Genomic DNA, 15064 nt, shown 5'->3' with positions numbered 1-15064 from the left:
ATCATAAAACTGTGGCACCTGCGCCACTGCGGTACCAAGTCAAGGGCGAGGAACTGCGGATTTATCTCACACACACATACACACACAATAACACAGAGGGTCCTTCATGCTAAGAGAGCAGCGGCAGCAGCTTTTTATTCACTGTTCAAAGAGACTTCTTATAGACAGCAAAACAGGAATGCCCCTCACAGATGAAATCCCTCGAGAGTTGATTGCACACAGGAGGAAAAGTCCCGAGGAGGGGAGGGGTGCGTTCTCAGAGCAGTAAACATCACTAGCTAACCAGCATAAACACAGACACAGAAGCTGCTAGAAACAGGACATGAAACAGCAAGACAGGCAGGCAGCCCAGTCAGACCTGGTTCCTTCATAAAACAGAGTGGCTTGTGACCAGGCAGGAACTAATCAAATTTTGTTTATAAGGCTCTGTCCTATCATCATCCACCACCTTCTTCTATTGATCCTCAATGCTTACTTGATAAATAGTCCCTAGCCGCCACCTTTAAGCTGAAGATTTGCCAGGATAACCCTTACAAACCCACTCCCCTGACAGAGTTAAACTCACCTGCAACTTTTCCCCTGGATGCCTTCTCGACCCCCAGGTATGGAGAGCCTTTATCTATAGAAGGTTCCATATAAAGGCCAGGCATGGTGGCACATGATTGTAATCCCACCACTCAGGAAGTAAAGGTGGGAGAAGCATGGTACACATTGGAGACCCCTTTGAGCTACATAGTGAGACTATCTCACACACACACACACACACACACACACACACACACACACACACAACACACACACACACACATACACACACACGTATACATGTGCACACACTCACTCACATACACATATGAACACTGGGCCTTACAAACACATGTTTCTAGATGAAAAATAGGTTAGATATCTCTCTTTTGTGTTTAATGTTCCTGGTTCCCCTAGTGATCATCTGTCAGAACAAGAACTTCCATGCCTCCCACAAAAGTCATTATAGGACAATACGTGCAGTAAACATCAAACCCCTACCCAGATCTAGCTAACAGACAGAACATTCTTCACAGTTGAGTGGAGAGTGGGGACTGACTTTCACACGAACTCTGGTGCCCCATATTTGACTGCGTCCCCTGATGGGGAGGCCTGGTGGCACTCAGAGGAAGGATAGCAGGCTACCAAGAAGAGACTTGATACCCTATGAGCATATACAGGGAGAGGAGGACCCCCTCAGTCACAGTCATAGGGGAGGGGAGTAAGGGGAAAATGGGAGGGAGGGAGGGAGGAATGGGAGGATACAAGGGATGGGATAACAATTGAGATGTAATATGAATAAATCAATAAAATTAAAAGTAATAATAATAATAATAATAATAATAATAATAATAATAATAATAATATGGCTAATGAGCCTTAAGCTCTAGCACAGAGCTTCTCAACCTTCCTAATGCTGTGACATTTAATACAGTTCTTCATGTTGTGGTGATCCCCAGCCATAACATTATTTCATTGCTACTTCATAACTGTAATTTTGCTAATGTTATCAATCATAATGTAGATATCTGAAATACAGAATCTCCTATAGGGATTGCAACCCACAGGCTGAGAGCACTGCTTGAGACAAGGGTAAGCTCTTTTCCCCCTTGTGCTCTGGACATTTCCATAATAACAACAGACTGAGAATTATCCTGAGCTCTGACAAGTTCAAAGCACCCTTCTGGTGCATCTAGAGTCACCTGTACTAATATATGTGGACACCAAGGTGTAGGCCAGACAGCCATGGAACAAGAAAACTGTGCTTGAATCTCAGATCTGCCTCTAAAAGCTATGGCAGAATAAGAGGGAAAAAAAACAGCCTCCCAGGGAGAATTGCGAGCTTCTGATTGTCACTCATACATTCAACAAGTTTCAATAGCTTCAGTTGTAAATGTGGAGAGGAATCACATGCAGTGTCCTCCCTCTCCCAGGAGCATTGGGCTCAATGGTGGAGACAGACTAAGACCACCAACCACCAACTCTTTCGTGTTATAATGTCTCTATGGGAACAACGGACAGACTACTAACTTGAGTCTTTCATTCAAAAGATTGAATTTAAGCTAATAGTGTAATTCTCTGCTTTGACATTCCTGCAGAGAAGTGAGATAGGAGGAGGGCTTCTGGATAAGCTCGACGACCCTCCAGGCTCTGACATTCTTTGACTTCTATGGCTCTGCTGTGTTTGCGTCACAGATGGACCTGGAGTCTACCTTCACCAAGTGCTAACCTGGACTCGGATTTCGTCATTTCTAAAATGGCAGTCCATGCTCCCTCTTCTGCCTGATTTCTTCATCCTGATGTGCTTTGAGGAAGGAGATGTTTTTTTAAAGGCCCATCATTTTAAAAATACATGTGGCATTCTAGCAATAAGTGAGCCCCTTTCTTTTATTGATTATACAAATATTCTCTTCATCTGTTTTTCTTTTTCATTTTACGCTTGACATGTGCATTACAAGTTTGCTTTCTTTCTACCCAAAGAATAACTCCTAGCCACACTCAATAAGACATCTCAAACCATAACCATATTCACTTGTCTTTACACCCCAACCTATCTTTTTATCCCCCCGCTAGACTTTTTCCTTCTTATAAAACAACAGAAAAAATATCAACAATCATCTTATATATCCTGGACAAACCCCACTGTTTTTCTATGCACTAAGATCAAAGCCATGAGTATTCTTTTCTGGCAGTATCTTCTTTTCTTGTCATACGTTCTTCCTAGAGAGCCTTTACATTTGTTAACTATAACCTGTCTGCCCTTGGATTTTTGTGCTTTTTCCTGTTCCCAGGACTCATCTATCACCCACATGCCTGTTTTTTGCTTCTTAGCAAAACTCAGTTTCAAATAGACCCTTCTTCGCCATCAGTGGAGGGGAAAAAAATCATCACCTAGCCTAATCCACGAAAATTAAAGACCAGAATTTAAAACAATCTACTTAAAATAGCCAAATGGTGGAAACATCCCAAATGTCCATCAACTGATTAATGGCTAAATAAAATGTGTTCTATCCAAAATATGAAATATTTATTAGTCAGCCTTAACAATGGAAAAAGTACTAATTCATGCTGCTGCATAAAAGAACCTTGAAAACATGTTCCATAAAATAAACCAGACAACAGAGGGCAAGTGTGATTCTAGTAGGCCAATGAACAGTGACAAACAGAAAATGAATGGTTGACAAGATGAAAGGACAGGAGAGAATTCAGAGTGACTATTGGGATGCAGTTCCTTTGGGGATGAACAAATTTTAAAATTAGGTATTGATGATGCTGTCACACCTTTGTAAATGTACTAGAAACCCATCAAATTGTATAGTTTAAAATAACTTATGTGTCCAAGCATTGTGGTGTCTACTTGTAGTCCCAGCACTTAGGAAGCGGGGCAGGAGGCTAGCAAATCTAAGACCATTCTGCACTACATAGTGAGAATGTTATGCCAAGATTACCCAGATCGCAAGACCCCCCCAAAAAAGACCACCAGGACTCGATACCGATGCAATATACACAGGGTCCTGTATTACAGGCTCAGAGTTTCGGATCACCATCCTTCCTGACACAGTAGGATAGGAGAGTAATACCGGAGCTTCGAGGGTAATGGGTTTATAAGGAAAAACTGTAATTAGGGCTTGGGGTCACAGAGAATTAAAGAAAAAACCATAAGCAGGGGTCTTGAGTCTCAAGAATGTAGACCTTCAGGCAGGTTGGACGGAGGCTGCACCTCAAGGGAAAGTTGTGAGTCTCAGGAATGTAGACCTTCCAGCAGAATGGGTTCAGGAGGCTGAATCTCCAAGGAAGTTATTTTATCTCAGAGGATCATTGGGCGTTAATTGTATCTAATTGTTCCAGTGGAGTTTCTGGAGAGTGCTGGCAGGTGTCATTCCCAGAACACAGGAGAAGAGCACCTAGAGGACAAGTTCTCATACAGACCATCATTAACTGCAGACTATAAATTACATATAGGATATGGCATTAATTTTGCCCCTACAAGACCTTTTATCAAAATAATCAATTGTTAAAGAGTTGAACTTCAAGTTATGTGAACTTTAGCTCAGTAATAAAAGGAAGTATGATGGGGGCAAATGTGATCAAAGAACATTGTGTCTGAGCATGAAAATGTCCTCATGGAACTCAGTACTAGGTGAATTGAACGTATCCCAATTTTAAATAAAAAACTAGAAGTCATTAAAATGCTAACCTTATTTTAAGGTCATGTTGCCAGGCATCAACATCATGTGATGTACAGCTCCTAGTGTGTCCTAGGCCAAAATGATAACAGCAAGAGCATTTCACTGCCAGCACTCCAGGAAACCATTTGAGTACAAAGCTAATAGTGTGGTTAATTCTCTGGCATAACAATAGCTATAGTGTTTTGTTAACTATCTCAGATATCCCTAATACAGCCATTACTGTATTAGTGGACTTCATGTCGGAGAATTCCACCAACCACAGATCCAAAAATAATCTAGAGTGCTTGCTCACTTGTAGTCCTTGCTACTTTGGATTCTGAGGCAGAAGAACCCCAGAGACTAAGAAATTCTAAGAATAGTCTGTGCAACATGGTGAAACCCACCTAAAAACACTCTGAAATAAAAGTGTCTATATTCACTGTAAGCATAGTTCTTTCTTCTTTATCTTTCCTTAAGCAACATAGCATAACTATTTGCATATGATTTAGGTTATTATAAGCCATATAGAGATGATTAAAGATGTTGGAAATGTGCCTAGACGCTACACAAATGCTTCAACACTTGGACCCAAGCACATAACCACGCATTCTTCCCCCTCGAACTTAAATATAGCCCCAGAATCCTTCTAAATAGCATTCTAAGCAAGCAGTATCTGTCCCTGATCTCTGCCTGACCATTCCTCCTAGATTTGGCTGAACAGCTCTGCCCTGTTTTTCTGATAGTGCATCAGGCAGAAATCCTTATTTCTGGTTGAGAAATCCTGTTTATACTTATGTGGGAGTATTATGCACCAAATGAGGAGCTATTATGGGATGGATGGGTATGAGATGTACCTCATCTTTCAACTTATACCAAATAGCTCAGAGCCAACCAACCCAAACCTGGCATTCTGTCAGTGTTTAAGTTAAGCTAACTACCCCAACCTTCATTTCTTCAAAAGCCTTTTTCTAACAGTGATCTTGAGCAGATTCTTTAAGTGTGTGTGTGTGTGTGTGTGTGAGAGAGAGAGAGAGAGAGAGAGAGAGAGAGAGAGAGAGAGAGAGAGAGAGAGAGAGAGAGAATGTACATTTGTGTGTGCCGGTATGTATTTGGAGAAGGTAGAAAAAGGTCACAATAAACTAATAACCCTTGTTAGTTAAGCAGAGGGGAGAGGAGAAAACAATTAAAGAAATAGAAGTAGACTGAACCAAGGACCAATGCAGCTGGCCCATTGGGCCTTTGATCTGTATACTGTATCTTCTTGTTTATTAATAAAGTTCACATGGGTGAAAGGTCCAGTGGTCCTCATCAGAGGCAGAGTCTGGAGTCTGGCTCCCCTCTTGCAGGGCTGAGTATAGCTTTGTCATAAGGACATTCTCTGGAGCCACAGAATAACTACAGTAGAAACTGCCGAAGACGGTGGCAGGACCAAGAATCAAGAGGAAGTTGGCAATCCAGGGCGTGTGTGGCTGGGTGTGCACAGCGCTTACAGTAATAAAACCGTGAATTTCCTGCATTGTTCTGATGGAAATATCCCACGGCCTAAATTGCTAGTCCCCGAATAGAAGCACAGCCAAGAACACCACTCTGTTTTTCACGATGCCCTTATTTTTAAGACTACAAAGAATGCTTCCTCTGCCGTAATGCCAAACGCAAAGAAGCAAGAACCCCAGACAGGCAGGATTGGAAAGAGGAAAACATGTACCCTGCATCGTGTCTGCCTTCCATCCCCTCAAGAACCTCTAAACTGCCAGGACATAATCCTAGATGCAGATCAGGATGCCATCTCCAAAGAGAATGAGCTAGATGGGCAGTAAGCTTTTTGACCACTAGATGGCAATACAGAGTCTTTCAACAGCTTTGTTTAAACCAGGATGGCTGGCAATTTTACTTCCTAGTTTCCATTATTTCTTTGAATAGATAGAATCGGAGAAATAAGCAAATTCACCAAAATGCAGTTTAATCATTCATCAAAATATAGGCTTATATGTAACTGCTGAACAAGATAAATTCATTTCACTTACACTCAAAAATATCTAAGGGTTTTTACAGGACCAAGGAGGACAATCAAAGGGGATGAGTGCATGTATATGTTGATGCTGAAAAAAATAGCTCACTGCTGGCTGTATCATTTTCACACTTGTCTAACATTAAAGTCAAAATTGAAATTACTCCCCCAGCACAAAGGATCACTTCTGTAATCCCAGCATTTGGGAGGCTGAGGCAAGGGGAGAGCCGGTCTGGGCTGTGTAGTGAGACGCTATATCAAAAACAAACAAAGGAAATGATCGTTAGTGGAAGTCAAGCAACCAAAAGTGTCTTGCCAGTAGCGCATGGGACAGTTACGGTTTTTGCGCGCTTTTTGCCGAACAGTCTTTCAGATCAGAGCCCCGTCTGAGGCACATGGTGACTACACCGTGAGACCTTGCTGCTGGCCTCCCTTGTACTGTTTTGTGGAAGGGTGGCGGGCTTTGCCCCTTGGAAACACCACGGCTACCCCACTGAGACTGACATTGTGATAGACTGAGAGAAGCCATCCTCAGTCTGGAATTCAGGAAACAGACCTGGGGACTCCAGCCAGGCTATTGTGTTTCTAATGGAACATCCATGGGAGGAGGGAACCCGAGGAAAGACCAGGGGGATTGCAGCCCTAGAGAGACACACGGGCGGAGAGGCGAGAGGGAAAGCTGCAGGTTCAGACCAGGAGGGTGCGGATTGCTTCTATCTGAGAGAGGGGATCAGGGTGCAGGCCCGGAGACACCTAGGGATTCCTCCCGTGGAACTGATACCCAGAAGGTTTATTCTTGTCCCCCCTTAGCCTCTTTTCTTTCCCTCCTGTATAGGATAGTTGGGTTGTATAATAAAGTCTAATTGTTATGAAACAGAGCCAACCCAACGCTATTTGTTGCCCCCAGGAGTTTTGAAGGTGCTACGGGATGAATTAAGTGTCTCCACAGTGTTATTTCTCCTGCCAACCATGGAACTGCTGAGAGTTGAAACAACTAACGTTTGAAATAATGGGATCTGTTTGGTGTTAGAATCATTTAGGCTTAGCCAACTCACATTTGTGTCAAAGAAACTATTTGGAATAGAACTGGTGGTTTGAATGAAAATAGCCCCATATGCTCATATGTTTGATTACTTGGTCCCCAGCTGGTAGAACTGTTTGAGAAGGACTAGGAAACTTGTAGAAAGAGATATTTCACTTGGGGCTAAATGAGGGGATTTCATGTTTCAAAAGACTACTGTTCCCAGTCTCATCTGTCTGTCTGTCTGTCTATGTCTTTATATCTATCTCTCTCTCCCTCACTCCCTGTCTCCTCCTTGTACATCAGGTGTGATGTCTCAACTGTTTCTGCTGCTATGCCTTTGCTCCACCATCAAGGGCTTCTCTCTAAAAGCGTAAGCCCAAACCAAACACTTTTATAAGTTGCCTTAGTCCTTGCATCTTTATCACAGCATAAGAAAAGGAATTAAGGCACCAATTTCCAGGCCTTCATTGCATTGTGGATTTACAAAAAAAAAAAAAAAAGGGGGGGACAAGTAGGTCACCCACTCAGTCCAATAAAATGACTCCTAAATCATTCTTCACAGACCTCATGAATGAAAACAAAACAGAACATGGTAAAAGGTTTCCCCGTGGACAAGCTTAAGCAGAAAAGGGAAGCAAGAGAAGACTAGGTGAAAAGTAGCCATAAGACAGGTCACCAAGGCCTGCCTACATGGTACCCAAATGCAGAATAGAGAAGGACACAGCCAAAACATAAGTCTGAACAGTCAAGAGAGACCACACAAAAGAGGCTTGTCATGATAGGACTTTGAACTTTTCCAGCATTTACACATTAGTGAACCAATCCCCCTCAAAAGCCATTGAGCCATCCTCCATTTTTGCTTTAAAATCCTTCCTTTGAGATCTCACTCCTCCTATTCTGATATATTGTAATTCTTCCCTTTATTTGCAATTCTATTTTACAATTCCCTTTACCCACAGTCAACCATGGTTCAAAAATAATAAATAGGAAATTCCAGAAATGACCAATTCATAGCTTTGAAATAAATCTTTTTGTAGTATGTTGTTGTAAGTATTAAAATTTTTTATTTAATTGCTATGCTCTACGTGTGGTAGTTTGAATATGATTGGGCCCATAGATTCATGTGTTTGAATACTTGGCCCAAAGGGAGTGGCATTATTAGGAGGTGTGTCCTTGTTGGAGGAAGTGTGTCACTGTGGAGGTGGGCTTTGAGGTCTCCTAAGCTCAAGCTACACCCAGTATGGAACAGTCTCCTGATGCTGCCTGCAGATCAAGATGTAGAACTCTCAGCTCCTCTAGCACCGTGTCTGTCTGCACTCTGCCATGCTTCCTGCCATGACTAAACCTCTGAATTGTAAGCCAACCCCAATTAAATGCTTTTCTTTATAAGAGTTGCCTTGGAGCAGTGTGTAGTGGTGCACACCTGTTATCCAACACTCTGGGAAGCAGAGGCAGGTGGATCTCTGTGAGTTCAAAGCCAGCCTGGTCTACAAAGCAGGTCCAGCACAGCCAGTGCTACACGAAGACCCTGTCTCAAAAAAACAAAGAAGGAAACAACAACAACAAAAGAGTTGCCCTGGTCATGCTGTCTCTTCAGAGATAAAACCCTAACTAAGACACTATGTTTCCTTTTTGTGAGATAGGGTTTCCTAGAGCTTGCCACTTTGGCTAGACTGGCTGACCAGTGAACCCCAGAATCCACATGTCTCCACACCCCAATTCTCAAGTTACAGATGTATGGTACCATCCAAACACTTTATATGGACACTGGGGTTCCAAACTCAGGCCCTTATGCTTGCACAGAAAGCACTTTATTTATTAACTAAGCCCCACAATTATTATATTTTAGTATTAGTTATCATTAATCTTTTACTGCAACTAATTTATAAATTAAACTTTTTCAGAGTTCTTTGTATATGGGGAGGAACATAGTTAATTTAGATATTTAAGTTATTAGATATTCTAAGATAGCTTAGATATTCTAAGATATCACACAGAATATCTTGGAACATATTACCTGCAGATAAGGAACAGATGCTTTTCCTATAAATGTGTCTTGGCTCAGAAGCCTCTGGACTGGCTGTGTCTGTATGTATGTTCACATAACATGAAGGAAGCAGAGGCTAAACATTATAACTATAGAATACTTTCTGTCAATAAAGTCGCATGGAAGAATAAATTATAGAACCAGTTTATATATTATGTTAAAAAGTGTTTACTAGGCCATAGAGCGTCTCAATACAGTTTTGGAACCACACATATTAAAGACCATTTTCTCTAATCAAAACACAGTAACATCAGACAAAAAAAAAAAAAAGACAAAGAAAAAAACAAGGATTTAATAGAATCATCTTTAGAGCACTAAGCAAAGAACTAAAACTGTAATACTGGCAAAATAACAATGAGGGAAATTCCATATTATCACTATGTATATGATTTATTAGCCTTTGCCAAATCGCTGCTCAGAGGAAAATCAGAAATCAATGCAGTGCTGTGTTGGGCAGCTGTTAATACAAGTTTGGTCCTTAATGTGGAAGAATAATGCAAAGAGTTACAAAAATGGATGTTCATTCAGTCCAAAATCAGGGCCACTTACAATAGACATAATTTTTCTGACTGGGTTAATTCTCCTCTCTAAATATTGTCTGGACTTCTGTGGAAAGCATGATTCATAAACCTTTCCAGTCTGCTATAGAGTAAATTTACTCCCAGTTTATATATGACAGCAGGCCACAGAGCAAGATTAAAATAGATTTCTGAGGCCAGTAAGATGGATCAGTGTGGAAAGCATGTGCTACAAGCATAGCCATCTGAATTCAGTCCCAGGAACCCATGTACTAGGAGAAAGCAGACTCTTACAATCTGTCTTCTCACCTCCACATAAGTGTCATGTCATGTGCCCCCATCATACACACACACTAATTAACTATTAAATAAAAATTTGAGAGAGGAAGAAAAGGTTTGTTTGGGGAGCATAATTTTAGGGGATACAGTCTACCATGTGACGTAGCTGCTGGAGTAAGAAACAGCTATATTTCTGTTGGTCATAGGTTCTTGAAATAAACTTGGCATGTTACCCATTAAAGAAAGTAAGGAAAAAAAGATTGTCTATCCTACCACACAATGACAAAAAAATGCATTCCTTCAGAAAAAGCTATCTTTTATTTTTGGACAAAAGAAATTCCCTGAAAATTCACTATCAGCCTGTCTTCTTGTAATTTTCATGCATATAAAGTATTTCTACTCACTTCCCCTAAAGCCTTCCTCTTACACTGTGACATCTCTAGTCTAAACATCCCCAGTTCTATTTCCCATCTGCCCACTGCTCTCATATTGATGTGCATTAATCTTTATCTCAACTACAAACACCTCTGTGGTTAGATTTTCATTTATCCCATTTAGATTAAATCCATTACTCTAGCCTATCAGCTTAATCCTGATTCAAAGATAGAATCATATTTATTTTTATCTTATATGTGTGTGTGTTGCCTGTTTATATATGTGCATACCACATGTATGTTATTGCTTACAGAAACCAGAAGAAAGTTTTTGATACCCTGGAATCCATAGGTTGTAAGCCACCATGTGTGTGCTGGGAACTGAACCTCGGTCCTCTAGAAGAACAGTCAGTGCTCTTAACTACTGAGCTCTCTCTCCAGCCTCTTGGTTCTGATTCTTTCTCCTACCACTGTCATCCCAAGTACACATCACCTTCAGTTTTAACTAACAAAACTCTAGTTATCTACTATTGTTAATAAAATTGTTGCACAGGAAAGGGCCAAAGAGAAAACCTTATTGTTTCATGGAAATTTTTCTATTAGTTTTTGGGCAAACCCAGTTAGCCAATTATTATTAATTATCTTTGGTGGGCTGGAGAGATGGCTCAGCTGTTAAAGGCTAGGCTCATAACCAAAAATAATTATCTTTGGTTTTGGCAACCAAAATTGTTAGTGTTATACTGAGAATCACTGCTGAGTACCTCACTAAGTTCATATAGTCTAAGTCTAGTGCATTTCTGAGATTAAAAAAAAAAATCAAAAATCCAGGTCAAAAAATAAAGTCAGTCAGGAATTATTTGATGGATGGAATTTTCAGTGGCTCCATAATATCAAGTCTCCTCTCAGAAGTTCCTATATCTCTCCACTGAAAATTTACTTTAGGATATTTACGATGATCTAGGATAAGCCCATTAGTCACCAATTTCTCTAATCCACCCTTTTCTCCTTCTGAATATAAAAAAAAAATAGTTTTTGAGTATTTTCTGATCCCTGCATCCACAACCTATGGTTCAGAAATAGCGTTTGCAAAGTTTCTGTGGGTTTTTGTGCCAGAGAACTTGTTCAGGATAACACGAGTTTGTTTAGTACAGCTGGCTTTCCATTCCAGCTCACTATACTTTGTTCCATCTTTTTCGGATCAAAGTCTCATCATCTGGCAAAGAAGACATTAAACAAAATCAGAGTCTTCAATTTGTTTGCCACCAAAATTCTTCCCATGACCCTATTCAACAAGCCTTTGCTTTTTTTTTTTTTTTTCCATTTCTGTATAGTGCCAAGTATTGGGGTTGTTTGGTTTGGTTTGGGATTTGCTTTTTTGGTTGGTTGGTTTGGGTTGGTTTGGTTGGGACAAAGTATCTGGCTATGTATCTTAAACTCATGATTTTCCTACTTTGGGCTCTTGAGTGCTGGGAATCGGGGCATTCATCACCATACTCAAGTCAAATAGCTATTTTTAAAATAATTCTAATTAGAATATAAATAACATACATAAATGCATGAATCTTAAGTATATTGAGTAAAATTTAACATGTGGGTTCACTCAGAGACAATACCCACATCAAGATACTAGCCCCTCAGAAGGCTTTTTCATCTCCTTTAAAAAAAAAATCCCTTCCTAGCACGACAAACCATTCCAACTTGCTCAGAACTAGTTGATTGAAAGTACAATATCCTGTATGTTCAATTTTCTTAACCAATATATTTTATTAACAACTTAGTGACCGAGCATACGTCACTTATAACCCGACTAACCACAACAATAGGAAATGAGGATTAATAGACACAATAACAAACCGTAAGGATATCAGTTCTGAGGAACGATTCTCCTGGCATAATCTGCAGGATTTCTTCTCCTGGAACCTGGGGTAACCAGAACCCAGAACCTCAGCAGGAGCCGGAGCCTCGAAGCCTTCCCTCGAGTGGTTCTCTCTAGGAGCATCTTGAAGTGCAGCGATGAACAGCCAAAACTATCCTGAGTCTCCAAAAGGCCCCACCTCCAGTTCTGGGCTCATTTTTTTTTCAATTTTTTTTAATTTTATTAATTTATTCTTGTTACATCTCAATGGTTATCCCATCCCTTGTATCCTCCCATTCTTCCCTCCCTCCCATTTTCCCCTTATTCCTCTCCCCTATGACTTCCTGAGGGGGAATACCTCCCCCTGTATATGCTCATAGGGTATCAAGTCTCTTCTTGGTAACCTGCTGTCCTTCCTCTGAGTGCCACCAGGTCTCCCCCTCCAGGGGACATGGTCAAATGTGAGGCACCAGAGTACGTGAGAAAGTCATATCCCACTCTCCACTCAATTGTGGAGACTGTTCTGACCATTGGCTAGATCTGGGTAGGGGTTTAAAGTTTATCGCCTGTATTGTCCTTGGCTGGTGCCTTAGTTTGAGCAGGACCCCTGGGCCCAAATCCGCCTACCATAATGTTCTACTTGTAGGTTTCTAGGACCCCCTGGATCCTTCTACTTTGCCATTCTCCCATGCTTCTCTCATCCAGAGTCTCAATGGGATGTCCTCCCCTCTGTCCCAGTTTCCTTGTAGGTGAAGGCTTTCATGGGACATGCCCCTTGGGCTAGTATGCAGATATAAGTGAGTATATACCATTTGAGTCTTTCTGCTTCTGGGTTAACTCACTCATTATGATCATTTCTAGCTCAATCCATTTATCCACAAATTTCAGGAATTCCTTGTTTTTAATAGCTGAGTAGTATTCCATAGTGTATATGTACCACAGTTTCTTTATCCATTCTTCTATTGAGGGACACTTACGCTGTTTCCATGATCTGGCTATTATGAATAAGGCTGCTATGAACATGGTTGAGCAAATTTTCTTGTTGTGTGCTGGAGCATCTTCTGGATATATTCCAAGGAGTGGAATAGCTGGGTCTTGAGGAAGCTCTGGGCTCATTTATATATCTCCTCCCAGAGTCTGTTCACGGGATCTTTTCAGCTGGCAACAATTAAGCTCCTGCACGACATGGTTGGTCTTCTAGTGGATTAACCTCACCTGTTCTCTCACGAGACCATTCTGATCCCACACTTGGAATCCTAAAAAACAGGTTTATCTCTCCTTCAATATCCCAGAAAACCTCTCAATCCCAGTCCAACTGAAACAGTAGCTCACCGTATCACCCCCTCAAAGTGCTCACTATGCTAGGCTGTCACATTGGGTGATTTTTGTCTGGTTTTGAAATTCATTTAAATGGAATAGTACATTACTAGAGTATTAGAATATCATCAAGTCATGGTATTTATGCATGTTATTGTATGAATCAATAGTTTGTTTTCTTTTTCCTGGAAGTGCAATGATTTACTTTTACTGATACAAGTTATATGTTCTGCTATTGATGGACATTTGAGTTGGCTTTAGTTTGGGCTATTGTGAATTGAAATTGATGCTAGCATTTTTATATGTGCTTACAGTTGAGCACAAACATGTTGAAGTGAATTTCCTGGGCCATAACATTACATATGGACAGAGTCTAAAGAGAATGCTGATCAGTTTTCCTACATGAAGTATATAATATATGTTTCTGCCTATATGAAATGGAAGACTCCCTGTTTCCTATCTTCATCAACAATAACTATTTTTAATTTTCAACTTCAGGTATTTTAGTGGGTGTCTAGCAGCATCTCACTTGGTCTCACTTGCATTTTTTGGATAACTTATGATGTGAGACCCTTATTCATGTATTTATTAGCTATTTTGATCTTTGTTAAAGTCCCTAAAGTTGTCCATTTTGTTAGGTTTTCTGTGTTTATTATTGATTTTCACAAGTTACACAAATTATATTTATGTTCCAAATACAGATTTCTTTATTAGATAAGTTATCAATACCTTCTTATTGATCTCTTTATTTCTGAATAAGCCTGCCAGTATGCAGAAGATTCTTCAACCAAACATTCCTCATACATAACATCCTCAGTCTCTGTCCACTGTTAGGTAGAAAGGCAGACCAGGAAGTGCACAATGTGATACTGGAAGCAGGAGTCACACTATAACCTTCAGTGGTCTAATCATATTGACCTACCTGCTAGGTCTCACCTCTTAAACGTTTCATACCCCGCCCCCATCATGGTGCCATCACTTGGAGAACAAATGAACCTGTGGGGAGCATTTCAAATTAAATCACTAGTGCTATTAGAAATGATTTAGAAGTGATTTGGCATCTACAGAAGGATGTTTAGCCTAGCTTCTACATAAATGCTTTGCCATTTTACACAAAGGACTTGTGGTACCTATAGGGTAGTGCTGGCCCTAATCCACCAGGGATAGTGAGGGGAAACTTCTCATTATAAAAATTCACAGTCTCTATATATTTCTAAAAATCAGGCTTCAGGGTTATAGATGCAGTGTTTGCTTGGCATATGCAAAGCCGTGGGATTTATTCTCAATACCATAAAACAATGAAACAAAACACTAGAAAGTTAAAGAGTCATTTGTAACAGAGGCAACAACTGTGAACATACTGGAGTTCTTCCTTCTAGCTTTTCCTAGTCTATTTTTAACTTGGCTGCAGATGAGTTCTATACGTAATATTCCCCTGTGGCTTAATTG

The 15064-nt window shown here is 40.5% G+C and overlaps 1 protein-coding gene across 1 annotated transcript in view; it reads left to right on the top strand.

Annotated features, from left to right (window-relative positions):
- DIPK2B (divergent protein kinase domain 2B) overlaps window positions 1-15064 on the top strand; it is a 45167-nt gene that overhangs the window by 10432 nt on the left and 19671 nt on the right. The gene's annotated exons all lie outside the window — the stretch shown is intronic.

This window comes from Acomys minous (genome assembly GCF_964271855.1).
Source record: "Acomys minous genome assembly, chromosome: 7".
Lineage (NCBI taxonomy): Eukaryota > Metazoa > Chordata > Mammalia > Rodentia > Muridae > Acomys > Acomys minous.
The sequence above is the reverse complement of the archived record's forward strand: the minus strand, read 5'-3'. Positions and strand labels throughout refer to the sequence as shown.